This window comes from Amblyomma mixtum, chromosome 3 (genome assembly GCF_055824585.1).
Source record: "Amblyomma mixtum isolate Tamu chromosome 3, ASM5582458v1, whole genome shotgun sequence".
NCBI classification, from domain to species: domain Eukaryota; kingdom Metazoa; phylum Arthropoda; class Arachnida; order Ixodida; family Ixodidae; genus Amblyomma; species Amblyomma mixtum.
This window is the reverse complement of record NC_143014.1, coordinates 398,221,857-398,231,504: the sequence shown is the minus strand read 5'-3', so window position 1 is coordinate 398,231,504 and position 9,648 is coordinate 398,221,857. Positions and strand designations below refer to the sequence as shown.

The 9,648-nt window shown below is 46.6% G+C and overlaps 1 pseudogene; it reads left to right on the top strand.

The window, feature by feature from the left end:
* The first annotated feature begins 4,649 nt into the window (after positions 1–4,649).
* On the top strand, positions 4,650–9,380 carry LOC149357299 (uncharacterized; annotated as a pseudogene).
* The last annotated feature ends 268 nt before the right edge of the window (positions 9,381–9,648 follow it).

Sequence of the window (9,648 nt, the reverse complement as noted above, 5' to 3'; positions counted from 1 at the left end):
CTCTATACACTGCGTTATGACAAATAGATTGTCCTCCAACCGTCTGTCCTTTCGGAAACCATTCTGCAACTCTCCCAAGATATCCTCACGCTCTGCCCATTCTTCCATTCACATTTTCACCATCTGCATTGCTAGCCTGTAAATAACTGATGTGACCGTAATTGGTCGGTAGGATTTAATGTTGTCCCTGTTTCCCTTGCCTAATCATGGGCGTCCGGAGGGGGGGGCAAGGGGGGGCGGCTGCACCCCCCTGGAAAATCACTCACTCGAACCGTGAGTGATGGCCGCACGTCAGGGGCGGCGGTGCGCTCAGCGAAAAGAGTAAAAGCGGCCCTGCTTCCACGCTTTGGGTCACATCTGCAAAGTGCCGCGTCCGGGGACGCGTCGTTGCAGACATACAGCGGCACCGGCGAGCATGTGTTTCGAGCCGTCTTGAGATGTGTGCCTGTTTCTTTGATCTCTAGAGAGATAGCGACACGGAGGCAGACAGTGCACACCCCGGCCACCGATGAATTCTTCAGGAGGGAGGGACAAATCAGCCGTGTCCATCCCCGCTTTGTCGGACTGCTCAGGGGCAAGCGGGCGATGAGTTGGCGCCGCCGCCGCTCGCTGTCTCCTCCGATCCACGGGAGAGCGCAGTTCGGTACAAGCGCCGCTTTCAGAATTTTCGGCAAAGGGGATTAGCTGCTTTTGTTCACGGCGACGCAGTCTCCAGAGGCGCCCCCACACCAGCGTTCCTTGCGTCTTCTCCGGAAACCAGCGCCTTTGGTCAAGGCAGCCCGATGGCGCCTGCCTGGCTCGCCTGTCACCTCTGGCTGGGCCTCAAATCCCAACAGCGCCCATGTACTGTGCGATGTCAGTGCAGGGTAAAGAGACCGTCCGTCCCTCATAGCCTGAGTCGTTTTGGGGCTCTGAACCTCATAAAAACACACAAAACAAATTTTCCGACCGGAGTGGCGAGTGTCCCTTCCCCTCGGAAGTCGCGCGGCGTTCCTTGCGTGTGCGCGCCTCTTTGTTTGTGCTTCGGTGTTTTTAGTGGCCGGTTGTCAACGAAGCTGAGAACAACCAAGACAGCGGACGAGAATACGACGAGCGGCGAGTAGTGTGTGTGCAAATACTCGACTGTGCGGTTGCGCGAGCAAGATGGAGCGAGGTGTATGAAGCTGCGAGCGTGCATTTATCTTGTAAATAAGTTTTCGCTGCATACATAGTCATTTTTTGTTTTCAACGTACGCATTCAACCGTTTTTCCAATCAATGTGTATATATTTTTAACACTACCAACCCCGAGGAACTCCATAGCCAGCTTTGTCTCGCGCGGTCCCGAATGATGGATATTCGACGCTTCTTCAAGCGTCAGCGGTTGTCTGACGAAGCATTATCCAAATGCGCCCCTGCAGATTCTGGTGTGACATGTGACAACGGTGTAGTATTTGAACAGAGTGATGCAAGCTTTTATCACCGGACAGTAGCTGATGTCGTCGACTCCATGGAAGGGACTCTGTCAACAGTGAGTTCAGGTGATGCAGCAGGCCGAGATGATTCCATTTCTCCTTTCTTGGGATTCAAGTCCGGATTTGACCAGAGCGATGCAACCTTTCATCACCGGACAGTAGCCGGCGTCGTCGTCTCCATGGAAGGAACTCCACCAGCGAGCTCCGGTCACGCAGGGATCGAAGTCCGGAGACAACATCAAGAAAACAAATAACTTGCCTCAAGAATATGACTTAGGAGAGTTTCTAGGCAAAGCTAAACTCACTGGCATACCGGACTTTTTGAAGTTACGTCTTCTTACTAAGCCATGGTCGCCAAATGTCACATATGATTTTAAGAAGGATGTAACACCTGGAAAGAGGCCTTTTCGACATCAGTGGCTGGGAGATTACGCCCCCTGGCTTGCGTACTCAGCGACAGCGAAAGGCGCCTTTTGTCGTTTTTGCGTCATTTTTCCTCCGCGTGTTCACCGGGGTACTCAAGGTAGTTTTATCGTGCGCGCTTTCAGTAACTACAGAAAAATGCACGAGGCGTGCAGGGATCACGTAAAATCCCAATGGCACCAGGAGGCAATGACGGCCTCACAGAACTTTATGGATGTGATGAAAGGCAAGCAGCTACCCGTTGTACAGCAGCTGAACAGAGCACTGCACGCGCAAGTTGAAAGGAACCGTGAGAAACTATTTCCAATAGTTTCCACCATTGTCTTTTGCGCGACGCATGACTTGCCGATTCGCGGCAAGCAGTCCGATAGTGGAGTCTTCAATGATCTGCTTGACTTTCATGTAGAAGCTGGAGATACTCTACTTCAGGAGCACTTCGCTTCTTCTGCTGGCAATGCCAAGTACACTTCTGTCCGCGTCCAGAACGAGATCATCACAATCTGTGGCGACATCCTGAGAGAGCAGATAGTTACCGAAACTAACAAAGCGTTTGCTTTTTCCGTTCTTGCTGACGAAACTGCAGATATTTCAGGAAAAGAGCAGATGTCTATAGGCGTTCGCTTTATTGACAAGGCGGAAGTCGAAGTGTGCGTTCGAGAGCAGTTTTTGGGATTTGTAGAGCTAGAGCAATTAAACTCCGCTTGCATCGCCGCGGCAATCTTGAAGCTTTTGACGAATGTCGGACTGATTCTTTCGAACCTCGTTGGACAGGGGTACGATGGATGCTCTACAATGGCTGGAAAAGAAGCTGGAGTGAACAAAATTATACAAAAACAGTTCCCCAAGGCACTATTTTTCCACTGTGCAAGTCACAAACTAAATCTCGTCATCAACGATTTGAACGACGTCTCTGAAATTCGAAACACAATTGGGATAATCAAACAAACCATAAACTTCTTCCGCGAGAGCGTGCTCCGGAGAAAATTGGTGCCCAACATTCCGATGCTGTGTGAGACAAGATGGTCTGCAAAGTACAAGTCTATTAGGATCTTCTCTCAGCATTACGTGGCCATAGTCGAAGCACTCGAGCAGCTCGCGTCCACGGAATCATGCTCGAACGCTGCAACTAGACAACGAGCTCACATCCTCTACTGCGCAACAACAAGCTCATCTTTCATCGTCTGCTTGCATATTGTAGCGAAGTACAGCGCTCGGCTCGAACCAGCTACGAACATTCTGCAAGGTGTATCCATGGACTTCCATTCTGTGCATGGCCACATCACTGAGCTACAACGTATTTTTCGCGGCCACCGGACAAACGGTGTAGAGGAGTTCTCTAACATCATGAATGCAGCAAGGGAGGCAGCCAATCACTTAAATGTGGTGATATCTGTACCAAGACAAGTCTCTCGTCAGGCCCACCGAGACAACTACGGGATTCAGTCGCCAGAGGAATACTACCGTGTGGCAATATATGTGCCGTACTTGGACTCCCTCACTGCTTCTTTAGCTCGGCGCTTTTCTGAAAGCAATGAGAGGAGCTTCAAACTTCTCCAGCTGCATCCATCAAAAATGAAGCACTTGAGCCGTGTTGAGTTCGCTGTTCTCGCCGAAGAACTCCAGTGCTTTTACGGCATCGACAACTTCAAGGAAGAGGCCATCTCTTGGTACGAGATGTGGTGCAACAAAACTGGGGACCCATCAGAAATAACTTACTGCGAGCTTCTACATCAGGCCAAGACATTCTTCCCTGGTGTTGCAAAAGCCATTGAGGTGGCTCTGGCTTTGCCAGTTACTACCTGTACGGTCGAACGCTCCTTCAGTACAATGAGGAGAGTGAAAACGTGGCTACGCTCAACGATGACAAACGACAGACTGGACGGCCTTTGTATGATGAGTGTGCACCGAGAGCGTGTAATGAAGCACAGAAATGAATTTATCACCAGTGTCATCACGCAATTCGCCCAGAAAAATCCGAGGCGTCTACAGTTTCTGTTCAAGGAAGACTGACTGAGTGACTGTCGTTGCGTGTTTGTGAACATATTGTGCTGTGTGCTGGTCATCAATCCGGGTGTGTCGAGAACCCGTATGAAGCAAGATTGAGCACTCTTCTCCACGAAGTGATAGTATCTTTTTGCATTTTTATTAATTTTAATTGTTTCTTCGTTGATAAACTCCAATGTATCTCTCCTAGCCTCGCTTTAATTTGCTGTATGTAATTTTTCTTTCATGTGTGTATTTTACTTATTTATTTTATTTGCATATAAATAAATAAATTTACTCCGCAAATAGTGCCTTTTTGCTACGAACATACCCCCCCCCCCCTCCGGCGCCAACAACCAATGGGGCCCCCCCCTGCAAAAAATTCTGCGGACGCCCTTGCTTGCCTTTGTATATTAGTCTCATCCTGCTCACTTTACAGTCTTTTGGAACCATGGAGGAAAAAAAAACTGAGGAGGGAGCGGCCGGCGACAACCTTGAAGCCTAGTCTTAACAAGTAAAGATATAGTAAAAAAAAGAGAGTGTGTCCCCCCCGTGATCACACCACGTGATAGCGTGCGGTAAAATCACGACCCCCTCTATAAACTTCCGACCTGTTCATGCTGGCGCTCCCCCCTGTCGACAGATTTGCTTTTGCTTGTCTAGTTTTTTTAGTTCGCCAAACTGCCGCTGCAAGCCGTGGAGCTGCAACTTACCCCCATCTAAAGTCACTCTTAGCGAATGCAGTCAACAACAGCATTAGGGCATGGCAGCATTAACACCGTTTCCCGCTATGGTGCACTGTTGCGTTCTTTTCTGCAAGTCAAGAGGGCGGCGGGCAAGGATCACGACTGGGATATCGTTCCACGAGTTTCCCGTTACCGAAATTCGACACGAGTGGTTGAAGAAGATCTCTCGACAGGCAGAAGGTAAGCTGCTGAGAAAGTTGAATTCCATACACCGTGAGAATTGGCTAAATGACTAGTCAGTTTTCACGTCACGTGTCTACCTGTCTACGATATGCAGCTAGAAAGCTAGACTATTGTGTTTTGGTGTAGTATGTTTGCTGACGGCTAGAAACACAAGCGAGGCTCGTGGACGTCGCTTACAGTGCTGAGCAACTACATTTGCCTTTTGTCATGCTCTAGCCTGACCAAGCCGTGCACATGGCCGTGGCAGGGGTACACGTTTTATTTTGATGAGAAGCTTGTTTTAGTGCATTTTACTCTGTTTTGTGCGAACGCTGTGCTTTGACAAAACTATGACTAACCCGGCAGAACAGCGTGGTCGTTCTCATCAAAGGCGACAGGTACAAGTGCAGCTGTCGTTAACGCATACAGCCGGTAGTAAATTGGAGTAGTGATTAGATACTCAGCCTACAAGCATTCCTTAAGTGTCATGCAGTGGTCTCCCCATTATTAGTAAATTTTCTGCTTCCATTGCCTGCCACCAGAACTTTGTGATGCAAAACATTACACACACATATATTCGCAGGCCCAGGGAAGCAGCCATGGGTGCCGAGCGACCGCAGCAAGGTCTGCAGCTTGCATTTCAAACCTGAAGACTTCAGGGAAGAATTGAGGATATGAAAGTTGAAACCAGATGCCATACCTTCAATATTCCCAAGTTACCCAGTCTACCTGCAGGAACCACCCAAGAAGGAGCGAAAAGCTGTGAAAAGGAATGCTGTGCAGGGGCTGTCGGGAAGCAAGCCTCATATGAAGGCCAAGAGAACTAAGCAAATGTTTTGCATCAATATTCTCCATTTGGGCTCACCTGAATATTGTGTCTAATATAGGCTTCATCACTTAACTCGAAAACCACTAAACATATATATACAAAAGAGGTTCTTAATGTTCCAGGCCAGACATCCCCAACCCTGATTGCTCTCCATCTGAAAGGACCGACCAACAGACAAGCATAGGTGTGTCTGACAGTGATACAGCCCATGAAGATGCTGGAATATTGACAGAAGCACTGTTGCTACTTTCCCAAGGTCATTCACAGGTACCACCGGTGAAGGTACCTGTGAGTGAATTTCCATCTGTGCTTCCATATCTGCCTTCACCTGAATCTGCTTTTTGTTTTCCTGAAACATATGAGAAGCCCGAGCGTAGCAAGTCCTCCCACAGCCTCACAAGTTCATCAAAGGCGACCAGGCCATGTGCAGTTCAGATGAGGCTTTCTTTCTCACGGATGACAAATCTTCTGAGGCAAGTGAAAAACCTCACCCGGAAATGTCAAAGGCTCCGGAAAAAGCAGGAAAAATTGCAAGGAGAGCTCACTGTCTTGAAACAGCAGACAAAAAAGATGGAAGTTTTGATGAAGAAAACAAACGTCGCAGTCCTCCAGGTACGAACTGATCTCTATTTGAACATTCTTTTACAAAAGTTCCCATTCATGCATGCAGCCTGCGACGTGTTATTCAATGTCATACTTGCAGGAAAAGGTGGAGGAGAACAATGAAAAAGCACTCTTTCTTCAAGAGTAGCTGGCTTTCATGAGCAGAAAAAAAAGGGCGATGGCGAGAGGAGACAATACGCAAATGCGTTCTTTGGCATGCAAAGTCACCAGCAGGGTACCGCCTTCTTCGGGAGACTGGTGTCTTGTCTCTGCCAAGTCGGTCTACTCTCAAGCGGTACATTGGTGCATGTACTGGAGAAGTAGTGTCCTCTCTCATCAAGCAGCGCCTTCACGCAGAAGTGAAACTGCACTCCAAAGAGGTAAGTAATTTTTTCCCTAGAGGTGAAAATATCAGAGCCATGGTCTTGTGTAATTCTTGCAGACTCGCTGTGGATCCCTAGTGATGGACGAGATGTCCCTGTTTATCAGAAACAGTCAGATGCCGTGCTTGGATTGGTGGACCTTGGAGGAGCTGAAGTGGACTTTGGCTTAGAAGAGGAACTCGCAACTCATCTGCTCTGTTTTGTCTTTGTAGGACTTTCTACCCACTACAGGTATATAGGATATTTGGCTAGTGCACATGAGCGTCACGTGGACCTGTGCAAATTGTTTTCAATCCCGCAAGAGAATATCTTGTCATTCACCTGACACTGAGTTTTTTTACAAAAATTTCAGGCTCCCTGTAGGGTATTACTTCACTAAGGGTCTGACAGGAGAGCAGCTCGAGCTCCTTGCTCTGCAAGTGATGACATCAATCGAAGAAGCCGGCTTTCAGGTGGTGAGGTTAGTTGCTGATAACCACAGCACTAACTGCAAGTTTTTTGCCAGCTTGTCCGGCGGCCATATACTTCCTGTTGTCACGTGAGTAGTTGCTAAGCCAGACTTTCGGTATACGTTGCAAAGCCTTTTATTATGGATAGATCTCCTATCATAACAGCAAAATATGCTAAAAGCAAATATGTACGGTTAACAGTTTCACTGACTTGCTAACAGTAGTGACTGTTTCCGTCCAGCCACCCTCTTGATCCAGATCGGCCACTCTTCCTTTCATTTCATTATTGCCATGTAATCAAGAACGTAAGGAATCAGTTCCTGGACACAAGAAGGATTTTCAGGAATAATGGAGTGCTGATCGTTCCAGACTACCTGAGGTAAAAGTGTAGCTTTTCTTGCCTTTACAAAAACATAGTGTAACATTGAATTTTGTCACAGGAACCTACATGGCATACAAGAAAAGCAAGGTGCTTTCAAGCTCATCAGGTGCTTGACGAAAAAGCCCCTTTGGCCGAGTAACTTTGAGAAGATGTCTGTCACCAGGGCGGTTGCCATCTTTTCTCCTCAGGTAAAGAACACAGATTCGTTTATTTGTAGCAATAATGCACATTTCTCACCCCTGCAGTGTGACAGTGGTCAGCCTGGTGATAATCAACAGGAATATAATTTCATTCTAGGTAACGTCAGTCCTCAGGTTTCTCGAAAAACATGGATGCCAGCTTGGTGCTTGTGGATTCGATGGGTCTCTTCCAACCATCGAATTTATGGAGCTTGTGTACAAGTGGTTCAGTGTCCACAATGTTAAAAGCATGACACTGTTCTGGTTGAGCAAGAGCCCCTTGAGGATGCCATTTTATGGTCCAGATGACGAAAGGTATGCCAGGTGATAAGCTGCTTGTGATTGCCATTTATCTTGCATTTATGTGAAAGCATATGAGTGGCCACACTTTCCTTGAGATGCACGGTTTTGTACATGGGTATTCTTTCCCGATAAAATTGAAACTTTTGTGGCTTATATATATGCTAAGCAAAACTTTCTAAGTGATCACATTATACATCATTTATTCCTGCAGGCTCACTTGGTTTGAAAATGAGTGCCTTGCCTATTTCGGAAAATGGAAGAAGTATGCCACATTCAAGCTCGAGTTCTTGTCCGAGGAAACATACGAGGCACTCAGAATCACTACAATGTCAACTGTGCTTTGCACCAGGCATCTCCTTAGCCTTGGGTTCCATTTCGTTTTAACTGGAAAGTTCTCCAGCGCCGATGTGGAATCCTTGTTTTCAACCAAATGACAACTCAGTGGATTAAACGATAAAACTGATGCCTATGCGGCACTGTCATCACTTCAGAAGATTTTAGTGACAGGCATTATCCATTCTTCCCCAAGTGGCAATGTGGGCAGTGTAATAGGCCCCGTTGGGGAGGCCGCAACTCTTTCCCCGCAACTTGCATCAGTAGCAGCACCCCAGAAAGACATCAAGAAGCTTCTGGTTCCTCACCTGGCTGCACTGGAGCGCTACCCAAGTGTGTTTGCATCATTTTATTAGTTATCACTGTCCATTACTCACAGAGGTTTCTGTTATGAAAACATTCATGTCATGAAGGTAAAGTCTATCCAGAATTTTTAGGACTTGTGTCGAAAGCTGACATGCAGCTGCATCAAAACAAGAAATTTTGAGTGGCAGTCATAAGTCCTCTGTTATAGCTGCTTAGTGGCTGTTGCTTTCTGACACATTTATAAATTGCTGAAATTAGTTCACTTTGCCGCAGTGGAGGCAGACTGCATTGTAGTACAATTTTTTATGTTGCTACTGAATCATTCATACTAATTTCCAACCTTTCTTCATTTTCCCAGGTCCACCTCGACAAAGTATGCAAACGAGCACTCTGGCACTGATTGCTGGGTTCCTTGTTAGAGCAGTGCAAGATAATTTGAGCTGTGAAGGCTGCCTATCAAAGATACAGGCTCTAAAATCAAGCTCAACCACAATTGCTCTGATTGCAGGAGTTGATCGGGGAGGGCTTTCTTATCCCACTTTGGCGTTTGTTGGGTTTGTCAGCCTGCTTGAAAGTACAGCCTCTACAGCAGCTGCTGTCCTTGTGAAAGGGCTGCAACCATTGAAGAGATTCTCCAGCACAGTGCTCCCTGCACTTATGAGGAATCCTTTTTTTGACTGCAGCATGAATAAGAGTGTGTCACACAAAATGGTTCTCCTGAATTTACTTCTAAGAAAATTCATGAGGCCTTTCTTGGCAAATTTCACAAAAAATTTAACTGAGGCACATGCAAAAAGGAAGCTACTGAACAAAAAACCTTTGTCAAGGAAAGTTCTTAAAGTATGAGTGTATTTTTCACTCGTAACAACTGTGTAGGCATTTTTATCATTTTTTGTGCATCATCGGGCCACAACATCTGCTCTTTGTGAAAGGGCCACAATCACTGTAGTAGATTTAAATGTATGTGTTTTTTCACCACTTCTAAAAATTGTTATGCAATTTAAGCTTACTTACTCAGTTTTTCATCAATATGACACATACTGTTTCAACTGGAACTGCTTTCTGTAGGTATCAGGGTTTATTTTTTTTAATGGAAGTGTTAGTGTTCTTTTAA